Here is a 22446-nt window from a genome sequence, read left to right as displayed (position 1 = left end):
TGATAACCCCTATTCGAATATTCAAAATGTGTATTAGTAAACCAAAGTCTCTGAAATGAAGTTGCTGAACTTTGTGGAAGTTAGCATTTCCTGAACTTATTTGCAGAAGGAACACTTGCTGTGGATCACAGCTAGTGACACTCAGAGAACACAGTGCACTTCTGCAGAAGCAACTGATGGACTTGGAGACAATTTTTAATGTATTTTTGTTTTTCAATTAAAGCTAAAGGGGAGATAAGGGTATATTATGTGAGGAGTGGTGGCAAGTAAAGATGACAGTCTTATGCTGAATCTTTTTTTGGGGAGGAGAAATATACTTGTTTTCACTAAGGTATGTCATAAAATAGTGTGGATAATGAAGTGTTTAAAAATAGACAAAATTAAAAAAATTTCTTATTTGTGACACAGAACTTTTAGAATGCAGTGAGTTGGTTATTACTTTGCACAGTTCCTGACCTATGGCAGTTGATAATTTGTGAGTGTGTATGTAATGGATGAGTGCATTTGTTTTTATTGTGATCTTTAAGATCAGGGGTGTCTACCACTACCTCCCCACCTCCACCCCCAGTCCATGGAAGCATTGTATTTCATGAAACCAGCCCCTGGTGCCTAACAAATTGGGGACCACTGCTTAAGATAATATGGTTTCATGGAGTTTATTACTTAAAGCTAGAGGAAAATGAGTTATTTTCAGCTCCTGATCCTTGGTGACTGCGCTTTACCTTTTCTAGTTTGGTAAACTAAGGGAAAGCTGTTGAAAACTTCTGAAATAAGCAGGAACTTCTGCTGGTTTGTGTGCTCAGTCTTGAAGTCACGTCTGACTCTGCAACCCTGGGGACGTAGTCCACCAGGCTCCTCTGTCTGTGGAATTTCCCAGGCAAAAATACTGGAGTGGGTTGTCATTTCCTCTTCCAGGGGATTTTACTGACCCAGGATTCAACCAGCTTCTCCTGCATTGGCAGGTGGGTTTTTTACCATTGAGCCACCAGGGAAGCTCCTGCTGGTTTAACCTGATCTAAAAATTCCTTGGAGTTGAATGCAATATTTCTTTTACTTGTGGCTGACTTCATGGTTTCTAGGGACTTGTTCCTTTTTATGACTTTTGTGATTGCAACCAAAGGAGAATTAATTTTATTTAGACCTTTTTTTAAACTAAAGAAATTCCTTATGAAAATACGTAAGTTAGGGCTTAATCTGATTGTGAAATCCCTGGCCTTTTGTGTGTGCATGTGTATGTTGTGTGTGTAGGATTGTTTATACTATTACTTTGCAGTTTAACTGATGAGAAGAAAAGATTGCATGTGGATAAAGCAGTACCTAAGGAGTTAATTTTCCACATGTTTAATATAATGCCCTCCTATTGAAGTCACTGTTCCTTAATCATTAGTCAAATACTATTTGTACATAATCTAAGGGCAGTGAAAGGCCTGACTACTCTAAAAGCAGTCTTAGATTAAAAATTGGTGCAGACAAGCTATTCTCAGGTAATCCAGATGGTGGTAGTATATGGTTTCTAGAGCCATATGATTGACACTAAATTTTAGTAGGAATCTGATACCTCTGGAATATAGTTTGAAAATATGCTATCTTTGATTACAAATTCCTTTGCATTTTTATCAGGCACTGGTAGAAATGCTAGCAAATAATGGATGGAATAATAAATTCAGTATTTCACAAGCTCCTAACTTTTGTTAGTGCTAAATTCATTTTGCATAGGGCCTTGAATAGGTTTGACCTACCTCTTGGATATAATCAGTGATTAAAACTGTATGAAAAAACATTTATTTTAAAAGTTACACTTTGAAGTTTCCCATAGTGGGGTTATAATGTTTTAATTATTTTGATAATTTAACTCCAGGTCTTGTAGATAAGCTGCTCAGAAAGCCATTGGTAAAGGATTCAGTTTTCCTACTGCGGCCTGAAGTGTGTTGTTTGGTTAGCAGGCTATCGTGTTAAAAATGACGCCAAATTACCACACATTCTCTCTGGAAACACAGTTGGAAGCATTCCATTTTGAAAACAAAGGTAGAGTTACTTGTCTGTAGTTCTTCTAAGCAAAGCAGAAAGTTAGGAATTCGTTTATAAGAATATTATGATTTAATCTAACTGTGGTGCTATGTAGTGTTTTTAATTTGCAGTAAAATTGAAGTAAGACTAGTGTTTTGAATGTAGTCTACTACTTACTTAAATTGTTCTGTATTTAACCAGCTTATTTGCACAATGAAATGTCTAGATATCTAAGTTCTTCAGTTAAAAATTAAGTCAGGGCTCTCAAATCTTTTAAGAAAAGATTTGAGGAAAATAATAACAAGGAATAAACAATAGGAGAAGAAACCATTAAAAACAAAAACTCCTCTAAAAATATCCTGGACAAATTAAGATATTTTCTCATTCAAGGTTCTACGGTGAGTAAACATGTGAGTTAGTATCATCTTCTAAGGTGAAATATGTGTGGCTTTCAAAAATACTAGATAAAATGAGAAGTTACAGCAGGAGCCTTTGTAATCTGAATTTTATGGAGAACTAAAATAAAAGGCATTATACAGTTTCTTAGCATTAAGCAAAGACAATGTGTGGTGAATCTGGCCTAGTATTTTGTTGCAAATCAATGATATGGGACACACCTGGGTCAGGTGCGGTGAATTTCCACTCTGTACAAAGCAAGGGGAGTGTGTTGCACGTTGCATCTTTACTGCTGAACCGTGGAGCGCCCCCTTGTTAGTGCCTATGTTGATACATGTATGGTGTTGTCCTCAGTTCTGTCCAACTCTTTGTGACCCTTTGGACTGTAGCCTGTGAGGCTTCTCTGTCCATGGGATTTTCCAGACAAGAATACTGGAGTGGGTTGCCATTTCCTCCTCCAGGGGAATTATCATACATAGATGCTGATATATATGTACTGATATGAGCATATATGGGCTTCCATGGTGGCTCAGACAGTAAAGAATCTGCCTGCAGTGTGAGAGACCCAGGTTCTATCCTTGGGTCAAGAAGATCCCCTGGAGAAGTCAGTGGCAACCCACTCCAATATTCTTGCCTGGAGAATCCCATGGACAGAGGAGCCTGGAGGGTTACAGTCCATAGACTTGCAAAGAGTTGGACATGACTGAGTGAATAACACACACACACACACACACACACACACACACACGAGCATATATATTGCTATATATTTTCTTAATAAACATACATTTTTAGGATAAAAATCATCATTTAACTTAAAATTTTTAGTGAACTAAATGTATGAAATAAAAAGTATTTTATGATGGAGAGAGTCTATGGACCTTTCCAATGGCTGTTCCCTTAGAGTTACCGTTTTTCTGTTTGCACAAGATGCACTATAAACAAAAGTGTTAAGGTGCTTGCTGCTTGATACCCCTGAGTGCTGGCCACCTTCCCTTGCTTTTCCTCAAAGCTGAGGTCGTTTAAGGTAATCAAAGTTTGACCTGGAATGAATTGGAGCATTCTCCACTCTCAGGAAAGGAGAAAATAAAAGAACTGCTGTCTCTTCAAGGTGATGATTGAAGGGATGCTACAAAATACTTAGATTCTTTTAGGAAAACCAGGAAAGAGTTAAAACATGGTAAAAGTGAACTGGAATGTCTATTCAAGGTGTTGATTTTCATTTTATTCTAACCTGGAAAACATCAGTTTCCAGCTCCTTTTTCTCTGACAGTTGAAGCAAGGCACCAAAACTGGCCCCGGGTGGAGCAAATATGGTGGCGTGTTTGGGATTTGATGGTTTAGACAGTAGATAAAGTCCATCCTAATTGGAGTTACATGAGGGAAGGAAGCTATCCTGCGACTGTGCATTTGAACAATCAAGAGATAGCTTTCAGTGTTCAGTGCTGTTCACCCAGAGATCTTTCAGAAGCATCATACTTCCTGGAAAAGAAAATCACACCACTTAACAAACTACACAAGATTTGGCAAGAATTTTTAGAAATGTTTCAAATCTTTCTCTTAACCTCAAAACATAACACATGCAGAACTGATTACATGTATTTAACAGAGATTAATTGCTTCTTTCAGGACTATTGCTTCCGCTTTTTTTGTGGTTCCAAAGCCTACAAATAAAGATAATTTTAGCTCATACTGGACTTGATGGCTATTAAATCTTCTAACAGGAGGATTCCCTGGAGAACAGGACCTCTGTGACAGCCTTTGTAAGGACAGATGATCTCTCTTGATCCCAGGACATCCACATTTTAAGAGGGATTTCCTTCTTTGATAGCTACATAAGTTTCCTACTCTTGATATTTTCACAGTGAAACCTAATCAGAGCTGTTTCTTTTCCTGTAATTTTTTTTTTTTTTTTGGTACTTCATCTAGGCCTTCATATGTTGGATGTCTGTTTAATATCATGATAATCCTTTTGGAAAGAGAATATGCTTTCACTTACATTGAGTAACAGGGCATAGATGTCAGCATTCAGGAAATAATTATTACTCCAGGAGGGAGTGTAGTTCTTTCTGAGGCCTGAGAGCTGGAGTTGGGTATGAGTCGTGAGCTTTGTCCTTCATGGTATCCCTTGAAATGTCTTTGTTTTTTTTCCCCCAGTTCCTCTTAAAACATATCCCGATCTTGCAAAGAGGTGTTACTACGCTATGCTTTTTGAGCATCAAGACTAAATATTTTCATAGTAGGTTTCAGACAGACTGTCACTTACCTATTACCAAGTTCACTATATATTCCCAAAATATGGTTCAAAAAGGAGGGCCATTCCTTTTGATGTTGGCTGTATGGTTGATGTATTCCATTGTACAGGTTTACTTTAAGGTTAAAGATGGAATTTTTTGAATGTTTGGTGCATGGAAGAAGAGTTTTCAGTTTGGTGGTAATGAACTGAGTCTCTGGAGACTTCACATGTGTTGTGAAAGGGGTACCTGTGTCGCAGCCTCACAGAGATGAGTCAGTCTTGTACTTGTCATGGTATGGGCAAGGCTTTTGGGCAGTTCATCATATTTACAAGTAATTATCAGTGATGCTGGTAGTCATGAAATCTTTCAGAAGGATTTTGAGAGAATTGTCTCTATCAGGAACTTTTATCGACACTAGAACTTTCCAATATCCATGGAACATTCCTGATTAAATCTTGAGTTTGTAAGGAAGAGAGATTCAAAGTTTTCCAAGAAAGATACATAAGTGATTGGGAAAAGATAATTGACTGGTAACTGGCAAGCTGTTGAGACCCCAAGTTATTTTTAGGGATTTTGGTGCCTGGTGATTAATCTACTTTCTTTCACCACCTGCTAAATTTATGATTTCTCTTTTCCTGTAACTTCAGATTTAGTTGTCGTACCTCTAGAGCTCCAAGAAGAATGCATGCTGTAGTAGATTTGACTTCCTTTCTCAACTGGCTCAAATTCTTTGGTTATGTACTACTTCAAATTTCTGGGATACAGAACCTCCATCAGCCAGTTCATCCAGATCATAAGCTACTGGTCATCTGATTGATTGGCTACTCTGGGGGTAGGTCCAGACCAGTCAGGAGGCTCTATGAAGCGGGTTTGGGGAGAGAGGGATATGACAGGAAAAATGAAACAAGGTTGATGCTTTCTTGGTCAGGACTGTAGATCAGACATTTCCTTAGAAAAAAAGGAGCGGGGAGGGGAATGAGATGAGGGCATGTCAAGCATCTAATAATTTAAAAATTCAGCTACAGTATCTCAATGATGCCTAAATTATGGAAACAGAAGCAGATAAATTCAGGCGAAGCCAGAAAATCCTACATTGTTTCAGGCATTTTGTTGTGATAAAAATGAGAAGGATGAAATTAAAATCTTGTGCTTTTTATAATTCAGTTGTTACATCATTGGATGGATTACATAGTGATAGGATAATGAGGGTAGTGAATGTGTAGAGCAGAGTGTTCTTTGTCTCTAGGCCTTGTGAATAGCAGTGCAACATGTATTTGCCTCCATCTGTACTAGCGGTGGCAAGAGCCAGTGTAATTCATTTTGAACACAGGGTCTGATCCATCAAAGGCTGGCGCACTGAGTGAGCTGTGGCACAGAGGAGTTGGTGTTTGCCAGTGGCGTGCTCTGCTGGTCTATGCTGAAGTCCATAGAAAGTGCCAAAAAGGAGCAGGAAAGTGACCTCCCTCCTGGGCTGTGTTTTTACTCACTTGTTCTATGCTTGTTGACAACAAACAAAATGATCCCCATTCCTTATTGCTAAGGAGATCTATTAAATTTCTTAGTATAGGATGTTACCTATTACAGAAGTATTGCAACCCAGCTGTTCCTGGTTAACATCCCAGTGTCCCTACACAATCCTATTAAGTAGTTACTCACTGGGCTGCAACGGGGCTATGGTTTCATCCTGCCCAGGAACCTCAGCCTAGCTCTCTGACGGTGAGAGAGGGACCTGTAGGCCTCAGTCTAGTCTCTCATCAGTGTGTGTGTGTGTGTGTGTGTGTGTGTGTAGGGGGGGTGGGGTTGGTTATTTGTGTGCTCATATGCTGTGCTTTGAGGCCATTCTTCTTTGCACTGAGGGTGTATGCTGGCTGGACAGCTCTGCTCCATTCTTGCACCTTTGTTTGACTAGCAGTCTGTCCAGGCATGGTCTTCTCATAGAGTTGGAAGAGGTGTAAAAGGATGGGAACACATGAGGTTTGTTAAAACCTAGACTTGCCACTGGCACACTGTCATTGCTGTCTTCTATTGGATAGGGCAGATCACATGTCCAAATCTGCAGTCAGTTACCTTCTCCCACCCCTAAGATTAGCTACCACCTATCTGTTTTCGCCTCCTTTTGAATTTGCTTTTCTAAAATGTCACATAAACGGGAATTATAATCTGTAGTCTTTTGTGTTTGGCTTCTTAGGCTAACGCATAATGATGGTGAGACTCATCCATGTTGTTGTACAGATCAGTCCGTCGTTCATTTTATTGCTGAGTACCTTTTTATTGCTGTTAGTTTTAGCCTTAGTGGCCTAGTTTTGAGGCAGATTTAATTCCTGTTCTCTTAGCTATGACTTTTCATGATTGAAAGATGTAGGTTAGGCTGTAGAGAATAGCTTTTAGGAGCCACAGTTCAGTTCAGTCACTTAGTCGTGTCCAGCTCTTTGTGACCCCATGGACTGCAGCACTCCAGGCCTCTCTGCCCATCACCAACTCTCAGAGTTTACTCAGACTCATGTCCATTGAGTTGGTGATGCCATCCAACCATCTCATTCTCTGTCGTCCCCTTCTCCTCCCACCTTCAATCTTTCCCAGAATCAGGGTCTTTTCAAATGAGTCAGTTCTTCACATCAGGTGGCCAAAGTATTGGAGTTTCAGCTTCAGCATCAGTGCTTCCAATGAATATTCAGGACTGATTTTCCTTTAAGATGGACTCATTGGATCTTCTTTCAGTCCAAGGGACACTCAAGAGTCTTCTCCAGCACCACAGTTCAAAAGCATCAATTCTTTGGTGCTCATCTTTCTTTATAGTCCAACTTTCATGACCACTGGAAAAACCATAGCTTTGACTAGACAGACCTTTGTTGGCAAAGTAATGTCTCTGCTTTTCAATATGCTGTCTAGGTTGGTCATAACTTTTCTTGCAAGGAACAAGGGTCTTTTAATTTCCTGGCTGCAGTCACCATCTACAGTGATTTTGGAGCCCCCCAAAATAAAGTCTCTCACTGTTTCTACTGTTTCTCCATTTTGCCATGAAGTGATGGGACAGGATGCCATGATCTTAGTTTTCTGAATGTTGAGTTTTAAGCCAGCTTTTTCACTCTCCTCTTTCACTTTCATCAAGAAGCTCTTTAGTTCTTCATTTTCTGCCATAAGGGTGGTGTCATTTGCATATCTGAGGTTATTGATATTTCTCCCAGCAATCTTGATTCCAGCTTGTGCTTCATCCAGCCCAGCATTTCGCATGATGTACTCTGCATGTAAGTTAAATAAGCAGGGTGACAATATATAGCCTTGATGTACTCCTTTCCCTATTTGGAACCAGTCTGTTGTTCCATGTCCATTTCTAACTGTTGCTTCCTGACCTGCATACAGGTTTCTCAGGAGACAGGTCAGGTGGTCTGGTATTCCCATTTTTTAAGAATTTTCCAGAGTTTGTTGTGGTCCACACAGTCAAAGGCTTTGGCATAGTCAGTAAAGCAGAAGTATATGTTTTGCTGGAACTTGCTTGCTTTTTTGATGATCCACCAGATGTTGGCAATTTGATCTTTGGTTCCTCTGCCTTTTCTGAATCCAGCTTGAACATCTGAAAGTTCATGGCTCATGGACTCTTAAAGCCTGGCTTGGAGAATTTTGAGCATTACTTGACTAGTGTGTGAGATGAGTGCAATTGTGTGGTAGTTTGAGCATTCTTCGGCATTGCCTTTCTTTCTAGGAGCCACAGAGTTTCCTAGAAAACTTGGAAACAGTTTCACAGTGTTTAAGTGAAAAGTTGATGCTGGGGGAACTAGATTGTAAAGTGAGACTTGGAAGAAATATTTAAAACATCACATGAAGTATGCGAACCAGGGAGAAGACTGAAGGTACCGAAATTAGTCTAAAGAGTGGGTCAACAAAAGGTATTGGGCAAGTTGTTGAGAAGGTGGGATAATTTTAAAACTGTGGTTTCAGAAGAGATAATGAGATACTTTTTGACTGGGGTTTACAGTATATTGTTACAGTTTTAAGTATTACACTAAACTCAGGTTAAATTTGTGCAACTTGTATCAGTCAAGGGAAAGTAAAACTAATATCATGAAGTCATTGGTGCTTTTCTACATTTCTCCCAGCCTGTGAACACACACATTTGATTTCCTTACGTTTGATTTGCTTGTATAATTTCCCCCAGCCTCATTCATCCTTCTCAGTGCTTTTAGAGAAGGGTGCATGGTAAATTTTCCACTGATATTTGCTTAGTATATGGGTAGTGAAGTGAAAGTTGCCCAGTCATGTCCGACTCTTTGCGACCCCATGGACTATATAGTCTGTGGAATTCTCCAGGCCAGAATACTGGAGTGGGTAGCCTTTCCCTTCTCCAGGGGATCTTCCCAACCCAGGGATCAAATCCAGGTCTCCTGCATTGGAGGCGGGTTCTTTACCAGTTGAGCCACAAGGGAAGCCCAAGAATACTGTAGTGGGTAGCCTATTCCTTCTCCAGTGGATCTTCCCAACCCAGAAATAGAGCCAGGGTCTTCTGAATTGCAGGTGGATTCTTTACTAACTTAGCTATGGTATCTGGGTAGATATTCCCCAAGTTTTCTAATTATTCTTTATCTGTTTCTCTCATAAGTGTTGGACATGTATTTCCAACTTCTTTTGTGTATTCCTACTAGTTGTCCTACAGGGAACTTAAACTGATGCCTTGAATCTGATCAACAGACCTCTTCTCTTTTTCTGCACCTTCCAATTGGGGTAATAGCATCTCTAACCTTATTGATGCTGAATAGCTTCTAGCTCCAGTCTTTCCCTTCTCTATTCCTAGATTTATTTCAGATCTTCATGATCTCTTGATGAGATTACAACAGCAGCCATCTAACAGTTCTCCCTGCGTGAATTTAAAGTTGCCTTATCTTTGAGGTTGGATATTGATTTAGTGTTTCAGTTTTTCCCTTAGTTGTTGACACTGAGGCTGGATAATGCATGTGTGATATGTCTACTCAGTGGGTTTCTGGGTAGCATCTCAGTTTCTTAATTTGATAACTTTGATCATTTTCTTTTTCAAAGAAGTTACATAAAAGTAAAATACTCCAGTGAACTTCATAGTTTTTAATAAAGCTTGACAATATTTGATTGTGAAGGTCAACAGAAATAGCTAAAAACAGATATAAAATTGCCACTGAAATTCACGTTTCCATGTTATTTTCATCTCTAATTATCTGGATGCAGCAAAAAAAGTATCACCTTCTAGGTAATAATTAACTGATGTATATGGGTGGTGTTTGTCTATAAGCTCAGTAGCACTGGCAAAAAAAATCTGAATAAAGTGACAGTATTTTTAAAACTGGTGTTTGAAAGCCTTCTGTAATGTAATTCTATATAAACTCATCTAAAAATTTGTACTAGAAGAAATCCTGTCCTTAGCCAGGTCATTACACTTTGTTTCCTAAAGACTGAGGACTGCATCCATGTTATCAACCTCATATGGACTTAGTCTGAGTTGTTTATTTACTCATACAATGATTGGATGTATTGTAAGAACAAAGCTTCTTGGACAACTGTCCCTCCTGTAGTTCTAAAATACGTTGCATAATTCAAACAATGTAAATGTATGCAAAAGCTTCAAGTCTGATTTTTCAGATGATAAATTGAGTGCAGGTGTTCATTATTTACCTCATTGTAAGATGGCCTATTTTGTTTCTACTTGAAACATTGTGAGTAGGATTCTGTAATGGCAGAGTGAGAAACTTGTGCATGCATGCCTTTGGTTTAGTGTTTCTCCAGTGCATATATTCTTTGTTGGGCAAGTGTCCCAGGCTGCTTTGCAGAAATAAAACTGCAAGTGATGCTGAAGCTGGAAAAATAGATACATGATTGAGTTATTTGTAACCGTGAACCATTACATGATCACCATAAAACAATAGTCCCTTACTTTTTTGTGTTACAAAAGCTCTGACACTTGTTGAATCCCTCCCCAGAAAAATAACCACATTATACACAAAATAATATTTTTAGAGGTTTTTCCAGTCCCTCTGAGTCCTTTTCATTTACCTCATGTTAACAACTCTGCCACATTCTCATATGTTTTTGATGGAAATGTAAATTGAAGCGATCTCAGTGGGTGACAATTTAGAATTACTTACCTAATTAGAATGCACATATTCCTGTTTCAGGGCAAAGATAACCAATGGAACATGGATCTAGTTTTGTTTACTAACAAAACCTCATTAAAGTCCCTTAGCAAGGGACTAAAAACAATGTGAACCCATAGGAATAAGGAGAATGAAAAGTGGTGATGGCAAACAAATAACTAGAAAGAAAGTGAATGAATAGTAACTGACAGCAATGAATCTGAGAAGGCTGAATTAGCAGGGAATTGTAGGGAAAGCTAAGAATTAAAATTGACTACAATAGAATTTCTCAAAAGTTCAGAAACTAGTAGCCCCAGGTACCCCTAGACAGAGGATGAGCTTGTTGGATGGCATCACTGACTCAGTGGACATGAGTTTGAGCAAACTCTAGGAGAATAGTGAAGGGTAGGGAAGCCTGGTGTGCTGCAGTCCATGAGGTCACAAAGAATCAGACATGACTTAACAACTGGACAACAACAACCCATAGAACTGAGTGAAGTGGACAAAATTAGGGGACTTTAGTGGAATGTAAAAACTACTAAAAAGTAGTCTGATCTCTAGATCACCTTATCTACTCTATGACCTTTCTCATCCCCACTACAGAAGCAGGTGGGGAGCAAGAGCTCCCTCCGTTCGGAAGAGAACACTGGTTGAAGGAAGGAGTGCCTTGCCCCAAACAATGACTAACAGACCATGTGCATCCTGCCTACTTGATGGGGGAAGCCCTTGGCGTCTTCTCCCACTCAGCAGCAAATATCTTGGTGGCTTGGTTTTCTCTCCTGGCTGGACATTGGAAATGTTTTATTTGAATAATGTGTTTAGTCTAAGAATGAAGACCTAAAAGTACTAACCTCAGAGATTCCCTGGTAATCATCTCAACCCCATCACCCTGTAGTGAAGCTCATGGTTTACAAACCCCACTCCCGCACTCATTGCTGAATAGGTTTACCATCCCACTTGAAGAATGCACTTACCGTGGAAGATAGAGACAAAAACAAAGAGAAAAGCATACCGTGAGAAAACAGCGGATATGCAGAGAAAGGAAAACTCTTAAAAAGTTAATATCATTACAGAGGTAAAACTTCATTGCAAACATGAACTAAGATCAGAATGCTCAAACAAATTAATGTTCAGAGGATAAAAACAACATCTGGAGTTAAAATCTGAGGATCTTTCCCCCAAATATTAAAAGATGAAATACAGTGAAGAAAAGAAGGTTAGAAGTCCAATAAAAAAAGTAAGCATTCGATGACAAAACTTTCCCAAAGAGAAAATTGAGAGGAAGAAATATCAAAGAAATAATGGAACAAAACGTATTTTTAAAGCTTACCTCTTGAAGTCCTTTTCTCAGAAAGCTACTAGAGGATGTGTACAGAGAGTTATTCAAAAAAATTACATGGCCGTTGGAAATTCATGGCAGGAGAAAGATGAAGAGTGTCCCCAGGATGATGGTGTAGGGTGTTCTCAGGAGGATGGCTGTGTGTCACTGTCACCAGTCCCTGAGGAAAAAGGTCAGAAGACTCCAAGGGCGACGGCTTCAGGAATACAAAGTTGGTGAATACCTTACCTGTCTGAATATCTTCGGAGTAGATCTAGACAAATAGTTATTTGCTGTTGAATGACTCATAGGTATATTGAAAACTAAACAGTTGAAACAAAAGAGAAGTTGTAACTCCAGGAAAAACAAGGACTGGTGCAGGAAAGGAATTTCAGTGTAGAACTTAGCTATGAGTGATGATGACATAGTCACTAATGTAAACACTCGATGTAACCAAAAATTAAGATACTGAAGGCATGGGAAATAGGAAGTGTTGGTGTGTATTGTGATGCGGGGAGGAGAGGAGACACAATTCTTCTATATCTGCGGGCTAACTCAGAAAATAGAGCTGTATGTTCTTTAGAGAGATGGTGTGATAGTAAACTATTTCAGTTGTTCAGGCCTGACAGTATTCTGCTTTTTACCTTTACTGTGTCCTCCTGGTAAGTGAAGTCTTTCTCTGTTCCTTGATTCTGGATTGAGCCTGCTAGCTTGCTTTGGGATTTTTGCAGAGGAGATGTAGATAGAGGCATAAATGTGCCTCTGCTGTTGGGTTTGCCCTTTGTTGCATCTGTTGTCCTAAGGAAGGCACAGTCTGGTCTCTGTCCCTCCAGTGTGACCTGCAGTGTGTGACCCACGGATCAGAAGTGCCACAGCCAACCTACAGTCCTGCAGTTTACAGCACAGTCAGCCTCAGCCATCCCACAGCTGTGTGTGAGAAAGAAGTCGATTGCTGTGTGCTACTGAGATTTGTATATTTGTTAATCCCCAGTGGCTCAGATGGTAAGGAATCTGCCTGCAGCACAGGAGACCTGTGTTCGATCCCTGGGCAAGGAAGATCCCCTGGAGGAAGTGATGACAACCCACTTCAGTGTTCTCGCCTGGAGAATCCCCATGGACAGAGGAGCCTGGCGGGCTACAGTCCATGGGGTCACAATGAGTTGGACTAAGCACAGCACACAGTAGTTGACTTGTTACACATGGAAATGAATATTAGAGGCTTAACTGAAAGAAGGAAAAGTGATTGCCTATGGTGAAGACAAAGTAGAGCAAAGGGAGTGAGGTTGACTTTTTCATAACAAATCTGGTAGAAATAGTTGGTTCTTTGCACTATGTACTTTGATAACTGAAATCTATGAACTAAAAATTTAGAAAACAGATGACATGATTTGGTACTTGGAGTTTATAGAGGAAATCTAGTGGATGGACAAATGATCAAGGCAGTTGGGGTGCTAGTAATAAAATTTTCTGTGCCTTCAACCATAGTCTCCTGGTTGATGAAGGACAGTCTAGAAAAATGAGCATGAGCTAATCAAGAACCAGTGGAGGTTTTACAGGATTGGATGCCTCATTCAGGGTCACTGGGAGAGGAGAGTAAGAGAAATGATGGTTGGAAGTTGCAGTCAGATTGGATTATGAAATGAAAAGTTTCAGAGGAGTCTCAGCTGAAGGTAAAAATAAAGTTCTCCACAACAGAAATTAGTTGTTCAGGTGAAAATAAAGTCTAGCAAGGAAATGGCTAGAATATTTAAAGTTTGTGCACATGGACCTTGGATTCAGCCGGTATAATGTTGGTAATTTGAGCAAAATGGAAGACTGATCCCACATGTCTGAAATGGCAGAGCCTATGAAGTAGTGACAGACGACAGTATTTTGAAGACTGGAAGATTTGTTGAGATGGCGTGCATTTTGGAGGGACAGAGGGTTTGCACAGAAAGAGAGGTGCAAGGGTCTGGAATGTTAATCCTGCCTGAAGTAGTGGTGGTTGGGAAAATCAGGAGAAAGCACTTGAGAGTGATGGTGAGAAATGGGTGTTCTTTCATATCTAGGAAGTGAGGACTCTATAAGTAATGAATTTGCAGCAAAACAGGATGGTACAGGGGAATGGGCAGCGGAGGAGGTAGTTAATTCTAGGATGATGGTCCATGGAGACTGACTGAACAGCGCAAGAGGTATATTGCAAGCTATTTGACAGTAGTCACTTAACTACTACATAGAAAAGATGGAAAAAGAATATACACATAACAAAAGCTACCAACTATATGTGATTTATAGAATGAAACAAAATGAGAAGAGGCTATGTTTGTCATTGTCACAAGTGAGAATAAAATTATACTTTAAACCTTTTTTTTTTTTTTTTTCGATTTTATCTTTATTCTTCCAGTTTCACTGCCAGTGTGTCTTCCGTTTTTCTTAATGGAAACTAAGCATGAGGAAAGTAGAAGGAAAAGGTTGTACACAATTTCAGAGTTACCCCCAGAATCACTACAGAAAACATAGAACTCTATATAGCCATTAGATATTACTGAATAGCTATTACTGAGTAACTACTTTTTAAATCTTGATTTGGGGCTCCCTGGTGGCTCAGATAGTAAAGAATCTGCCTGCAGTATGGGAGACCTGGGTTTGATCCCTGGGTCATGAAGATCCCCTGGAGAAGGGAATGGCAATCAGCTCCAGTTTTCTTGCCTGAAGAATTCTGTTGGCAGAGGAGCCTGGCAGGTTATAGTCCATGGGGTTACAAAGAGTCGGACATGACTGAATGACTAACAGTTTCAGTTTCGCTTTCAAACCTTAATTTGTACGTGCTGTGCTTAGTCACTCAGTCGTGTCTGACTCTCTGCGACCCTGTGGACTGTGGCCCACCAGGCTCCTCTGTCCATGGGTATTCTCAGGCAAGATTACTGGGTGGGTTGCCATGCCCTCCTCCAGGGGATATTCCCAACCTAGGGATTGAACCCAGGACTCCTGCATTGTAGGCGGATTCTTTACTGTCTGAGCCACTAGGGAAGCCCTTAATTTGTATGGTTAACTATATTTATAGCCCCTAACTATCTAGACTTTATCAAGGAATAACCATAGACTAGACACTATGCCAGACACCTCACATGGCTATTATGCTAGTTCTTTTCAGTAGTTTTTATTCTCCATTTCTGAAAATGGAAGAAGCTTGAGGTACAGACTTGTTTAAGTATTTTCTCTCCAGTCAGATAACTTGTTATGTAGAAGAACAGAGTTGGAACCCAAGTCTTTTTGACTTCAACATCAGTGCTCCTAACTACTTGGCAACAATGCATCAAGTTCAGTCAAGTACACATATACTTTCATTAATTAAGCACAGCCCCATCTATGGACTTGTTATGAATCTTAATGCACAGTTTGCAGATTGCTTTAAATTACTGCTAGAAAAAAAGTAAGAATGGGAACAAATTGAGGAGAACTATCCCATGTTTATCATGATGCTAACCAGATTTAATATTTTATAGTAGACATATTGTTTTTAGATCTGCATGCTCAGAGCTTTAAATGCTCTGCAACTTAATTATTACCAGGACATCAGATTGATTTGCTGAAAGCATTAAATATGTATGTTTGGAAACAAAATCTTAACTCTTGAAAGCATATATTTCTTGAGAATATAACAATTATATTGCATATTATATTATACTACATAAATACTGTATCAAGTTTTTTTTCCAGTAAGAGCAAGGACCATGTGCACATGTCAAGGGTGAAAATTAAATCTTCATGTTAACCTTGTCCCTTAGTCTTTCTTCTCAGAGGCAAACAGGTTCTCCTGAGACCTTCTGAAGGGATGCAAATTCATTCTTAACCTTTTATTTTCCATCTGCAGGCATCCATCTGCGGAACTACAATTCCCGTTACCTGTTTTGTCACTCTGCCTCCTGCATAGCAATTGCCTTGAGACTGTTCCTCCCCACTCTCCTGGCAATTCTCTTTTTTCCTCACCTATTAGAATATCTTGCTTCCTGCATCCTATGTCTTCCCTTTTCTCACTGTGCTCCCCAAGTTTGTGGAGCACATCCCCATCTCCTGAGAAAGAGTATGTGGGGAACTTCTGCTTTCCCAGGGGTGTAAGGAACTTAGAAATGATCACCCTATCCTAACAGTACAAAGCTAAACAAACTGAAAAATAAAAAACGTGTCTTAAATCTAACAGAGGAGTGAGATAACAGGACAGATTGGTGTCCTGAAACAGGCAGACACAGTGGAGTAGGAAATGGCAACCCACTCCAGTATTCTTGTCTGGAAAATCCCATGGACAAAGGAACCAGGCGGGCTACAGCCCATAGGGTTGCAAAGAGACATGAGTGAAGTGACTCAGCACTCACACTCACGGTGGTTCTATGTTCACATTCTGAGAAACCTCCTTATTGTTGTCTACAGTAGCTATACCAATTTACATTCCTGTCTACAACACACAAAGTTCTCTTTTTGCTACATCCTTGCCAGCAGTTTGTAATTTGTGATCTTTTTGATGATAGCCATTCTGAGAAGTGTGAGGTGATATCTCATTCTGGTTTTGTTTTGCATTTCTCTAATCAGCAATGCTGAGCATCTTTCCTGTGCCTGTTGATTACCTATAGGTTTTGTTTGGAAAAATGGCTCTCCAGGTCTTCAGCCTATTTTTTTTAAATTGAGTTGTTTGAATTTTTGATGGTTTATATGAGCTGGTTATATATTTTGGATATTAACCTTTTATCAGTCACATCGTTTGCAGGTATTTTCTCCCATTCAGGAGGTTGTCATTTAATTTTGTCAAAAGTTTCCTTTGCTGTGCAAAAGCTTTTAAGTTTAAGTAGGTCCAGTTTATTTGTTTTTGTTTCCTTGCATTAGGAGGTAGAGGAAAAAAAAAACAAAAAACCCAAAGCTTTCACAATTTATGTGAAAGAGTGTTCCTATGTTTTCTTCTAGAGGTTTTTTGGTTTCCAGTCTTACATTTAAGACTTTAATACATTTTGAGTTTATTTTTGTATATGGTATAAGGAAATGTTCTAGTTTTATTCATCTGCATGTAGCTGACTAGTTTTCCCAGCACGACTGTGTTTCCTCCGTTGTATATTATTATCTTCTTTGGCGTCAATTAAATGATGGTGACAGCCTATCACTATCATTATTTCTGGGCTCTCTATTCTGTTCTTTTAAACTAGGTGTTTTCATGCCAGTACCATATTGGTTTTTTTCTTCTTTTTTTTCTTTTTACCATAGCTGTGTAATATAGTTTGAAATCAGGGCGTATGATACCTCCAGCGTTGCCGTTCTTTCTCAACGTTGTTTTGGCTGTTCAGGGTCTTTTGTGTTCCCATAGGAGTTTTTAAATTATTTGTTCTGATAGGGATTGCATTGAACCTGAGATTTTGATACTCCACTTCATCACCAACTCTGGATATTGTCAGTGTTCTGGATTTCAGCCATTCTAATAGATGTATAGTGATATCTCATTGTTCTTTTAATTCACATTTTCATACAGAATTCATTGCTGGTGATAATGCAAAATGGCACATCCACTTGGGAAGACAATTTGACAGTTTCTTACAAAACTAAACATACTCTTAGCATATGATACAGCAATTGCACTTCTCTGTATTTACTGAAATAAGTGGAAAGTTTGTATCTATACAAAAGCCTACACTTCAATATTTGTACCTGCTTTATTCCTAGTCACCAAAACTTGGGAGCAATCGAGATTTCCTTATACACACATACACTGTGGTACTTCCAGATAATGGAATATTATCTAGTGCTAAAAATAATTCAAGTCATGAAAGGCATGGAGGCACTTTTAATATATATTACCAAGTGAAATAGACCAGTCTGAGCAGACCACATACTATTTGATTCCAGATATGTGACTTCTAGAAAAGACAAAACTATCGGTACAGGAAAAAGTTAATTAGTTGCACGGAATTGGGAGAACAGAGGAGGATGAATAGGAGAACAAAGAATTTTTAGTGCAGTGAAGATATCCTATATGTTACCATTGTGGTGGATACATACCACTATACACTTGTTACAATGTGTAGAATGTGAAACACTAAGAGTGAACCCTAATGTAAACTGTTGGCTTCAGGTAGGAGTGACTTCACTTTCACTTTTCACTTTCATGCATTGGAGAAGGAAATGGCAACCCACTCCAGTGTTCTTGCCTGGAGAATCCCAGGGACGGGGAGCCTGGTGGGCTGCCGTCTATGGAGTCGCACAGAGTCGGACACGACTGAAGCGACTTAGTAGTAGTAGTATGTAGGTTCAGTGCACCGCTCTGGTGTACGATTTTGTTAGCGAGGGAGCCTATATATATGTGGGGATGGCAGTATATGGGAACTAGCTGTACTTTCTGCTCAATTTTGCTCTGAACCTAAAACTCTTAAAAAAAAGTAACCTGTTAAGAAACCTAGATTGAAAAAGTACATAGGAACTAAAATTTTACTGAGACTTCCAGTGTTTCTGTAAGTCCATATTCTGCCTTCAGACAGGATATATAGCTTTTATGATTTTATATTGACAATCACTATCTTCTAAATTATGAAGAAACCCTTCCACTATTTATCTGATTTTCATTGTTGGCTATTAAGTAGTCTTGTCCAGTTTGGATTCTTGCTGCTTTACAAGAGACTTTTTGTTTTTGTTAATTGGATTTGGTGTGTTTTCATCTATTGGCATCTATATTCTGTAAGATTGTTTAAATTTGGGGACTCGTTCCTTATTACTGCAATTAAAAATTATTTGGTTGTTTGCTTCTCCAGACCTTTTACGTTCTTCTGATTTTTATTAACATATTGGACTTTGACTCATTATGTTTTTCTGTTTTCTACCCTTCTGAATATTATCCTTATTTTACGAGTATAAACACTATTATTCTGGGACTGTTAAACCTTTGTTGACTGTGTAGTTTCTAGTTTCTCCAAAACATTTTTTGACATTTTGACCTTATCTTTAATGTTAGTCTTACCTTGCATTTCAGTTATAACTGGCTTTTCTGTTCATGTGTATATGTTGGTGATTGGTTGTACTTTGTGAGTTTTATGGTGGGGGGTGGCTGTTGATTGTGAATTTCATTCTAAGGTGACTGGGCTGGACAGTAAATAGTGTGCCAAGGGGTTATACCTGAGGATAATATTCAGCTTAGTCCAGTTGCTCAGTTGTGTTCAACTCTTTGCGACCCCATGGACTGTAGCACTCCAGGCCTCCCTGTCTGTCACCAACTCTCGGAGTCCACTCAAACTCATGACCATTGAGTCGGTGATGCCATCCAACCATCTCATCCTCTGTCCTCCCCTTCTCCTCTTGCCTTCAGTCTTTCCCAGCATCAGGATCTTTTCAAAAGAGTCAGTTCTTCGCATCAGATGGCCAAAGTATTGGAGTTTCAGCTTCAGCATCAGACCTTCCAATGAACACCCCTGACTGATCTCCTTTAGGATGGACTGGTTGGATATCCTTGCAGTCCAAGGGACTCTCAAGAGTCTTCTCCAACACCACAGCTCAAAAGCATCAATTCTTCAGTGCTCAGCTTTCTTTGTAGTCCAACTCTCACATCCTTATATTACTACTGGAAAAACCATAGCTTTGACTAGACAGACCTTTGTTGGCAAAGTAATGTCTCTGCTTTTTAATATGCTGTCCAGGTTGGTCATAACTTTTCTTGCAAGGAGCAAGGGTCTTTTAATTTCATGGCTGTAGTCACCATTTGCAGTGATTTTGGAGCCCCCAAAAATAAAGTCTGTCACTGTTTCCATTGTTTCCCCATATATTTGCCATGAAGTGATAGGATCAGATGCTATGATCTAAGTTTTCTGAATGTTGAGCTTTAAGCCAACTTTTTCACTCTCCTCTTTCACTTTCATCAAGAGGCTCTTCAGTTCTTCTTTGCTTTCTGCCATAAGGATGGTATCATTTGCATATCTGAGGTTATTGATAGGAGAATATTATTAATGCTATTTTGAGCTCCTGGTTTAGGGAGGCAGAGGATTCTCAGCATCTACATATTTGTGTGTTTTTCATGTGATCAGTGATAACACTACGGCCCCCATGCTGGATAATGTCCACATTTTGTGCAGCTACACCTTAATTAATTTGGTGGTAGTTTAGTCACACAGTCTTGTCCGACTCTTTGAGACCCCATGGACTGTAGCCCACCAGGCTCCTCTGTCCATGGGATTCTCCAGGCAAGAATACTGGAGTGTGTTGCCATTGCCTTCTCCAGGGGATCTTCCCAACCCAGGAATTGAACCCAGGTCTCCTGCATTGCAGGAAGATGATTTACAAACTGAACTTACTTGATTAAAATCTAACATCTTGCTGGTTGCTTTATTTTTGTTCCTTTTCTTTTTCCTGTCTGCCTTTGTATTTTTCATTTTATGATTCCCTTTTATTCCTATTGACCTCTTACTTTTACCTTATAAAGCATTTGTCTAGTGATTACCTTGAGTTTAGAATTTGATGAGCTCCCAGTTGGGTTGCTAAAGAAAAGTCTGAATGGGGTATTAACTCATGTTGTGTTTGTATTTCCCAGAGGTTCTATATTCTCCTAATTGCCTCTATTCAGTATTTATAGTTTGTTGAAATTTTTAGGAGATTTTATCTTATTGTCTGTATGGGACCTGATGTTTCTTCCTTTTGTGTTCTGCTGTAGGTGAGCTGGTGATGGCATCTTCTACTTCTTGGGGGAGGATGCCTTTTCTTAGATTTAGTGCTACTCAGTTATCCTGTGACCTCAGCTCTGATGGTTTCAAGAAAAAGTTCTGTTTTTGTAGTTTATCTGCTTTTTTCTTTTGTTCTTGAAATGAGCATCACTTTTGCTAGCTTTTCATATCCTAGGCAGTAGAAATCATCATCCACGTTCTTGAGAAACAAATTCAGATTTTAATTTGTCATAAAGTATGCACTTTTTTGAGGTAACCATAGAAATAAGGTTTAATGCAAAAACATTACCAAAACCCCATAATTGAAGTGAAAGTTGCTGAGTCGTGTCCAGCTCTTTGAGACCCCATGGACTACAGTCCATGCAATTCTCTAGGCCAAAATACTGGAGTGGGTAGCCTTTCCCTTCTCCAGGGGATCTTCCCAACCTAGGGATCGAACCCAGATCTTCTGCTTTGCAGGCAGGTTCTTTACCATCTGAGGCACTGGGGAAGCCCAAGAATACTGGAGTGGGCAGCCTATCCTTTCAGTGGATCTTCCCAGCCCAGGAATCAAATTGGGGTTTCCTGCATTGCAGGTGGATTCTTTACCAACTGAGCTATCAGGAAAGCCCCCAAACCCCATAAATAGTTGTAAACTTATTCTATACAGTGAATGACAGGTTCAGAGTATTTCTGCCAAGATCGCTCAGTTTCTGTTTTGGTGTATGCTTTGGAAGTATCTGATCCGTCATTTCCTTTGTTTCCTACTGGCTCTGTTGATTGGAGTCCTGAAGACTTCTTGCACTTGGTAAACTGTTGCCATTCTTGGTTGGTGCATCACGTGACTGGCAGGAGCACAGCATCAAGTACTTCTCATTCCTGAGATGGGAAGAAAGAAGCTGTTTTTCTCAGTATGCACTTCGTGAGCACTTTTAAGGCTGTCCATGAATATGTTCAGTATTCTGCATCTGGAAAGAGAGGCAGGAAAAGGGTTATTGGTAGTCTTCTTTGGAGTTTAGAGAGAGAGAGAGAAGTGAAAGTCACTCAGTCATGTCCAATTCTTTGCAACCCCGTGGACTGTACAGTCCATGAAATTCTTTAGGACAGAATACTGGAGTGGTTAGCCTTTCCCTTCTCCAGGGGACCTTCCCAACCCAGGGATTGAACCCAGGTCTCATGCATTGCAGGCAGATTCTTTACCATCTGAGCCACCAGGGAAGCCCATCTGAGTGACTTTCACTTCACTTTGGTATTTAACCAAAAATAGTTATTTTAACTGTAGATTGGCCTTACTTGCATACTACTAGATGAGATTGTGCAGATGTTGGAATTATTAATAGAATGTGGAGATTTTGTTGTTGTTTAGGCACTAAGTCATGTCCAACTTTTTGCCACCTCGTGGACTGCAGTATGCCAAGCTTCTCTGTCCTTCACAATTTCCTGAAGTTTACTTAGATTCATATGCATTGAGTTGGTGATGCTATCTAACCGTCCCATCTTCTACTGCTTCCTTCTTCTTTTGCCTTCAGTCTTTTTCAGCATCAGGGTCTTTTCCAGTGTGTGAGCCCTTTGCATCAGTTGGCCAAAGTATTGGAGCGTCAGCAACAACCCTTCTGATGAATATTCAGGGTTGATTTCCTTTAGGATTGACTGGTTTGATCTTGCAGTCCAAGGGACTCTCAAGAGTCTTCTACAGTACCACAATTCAAAAACATCAATTTTTTAGTACTTAGCCTTCTTTTGGAGAAGGAAATGGC

The 22446-nt window shown here is 39.6% G+C and overlaps 1 protein-coding gene and 1 long non-coding RNA gene across 21 annotated transcripts in view; one reads left to right on the top strand and one right to left on the bottom strand.

Annotated features, from left to right (window-relative positions):
• Positions 1 to 22446, top strand: part of CRPPA (CDP-L-ribitol pyrophosphorylase A) — a 456527-nt gene that overhangs the window by 79153 nt on the left and 354928 nt on the right. The gene's annotated exons all lie outside the window — the stretch shown is intronic.
• On the bottom strand, positions 3601 to 13118 carry LOC132345070 (uncharacterized). Its single transcript, XR_009494175.1, has 4 exons — positions 12695 to 13118; positions 12063 to 12231; positions 10275 to 10455; positions 3601 to 3885 (listed from the first exon to the last, which is right to left on the bottom strand). It is a non-coding gene; the product is annotated as an uncharacterized lncRNA (long non-coding RNA).

The sequence above is a fragment of the Bos taurus genome, chromosome 4 (assembly GCF_002263795.3).
Source record: "Bos taurus isolate L1 Dominette 01449 registration number 42190680 breed Hereford chromosome 4, ARS-UCD2.0, whole genome shotgun sequence".
Taxonomy (NCBI): domain Eukaryota; kingdom Metazoa; phylum Chordata; class Mammalia; order Artiodactyla; family Bovidae; genus Bos; species Bos taurus.
This window is presented reverse-complemented; position numbering and strand designations above follow the sequence as displayed.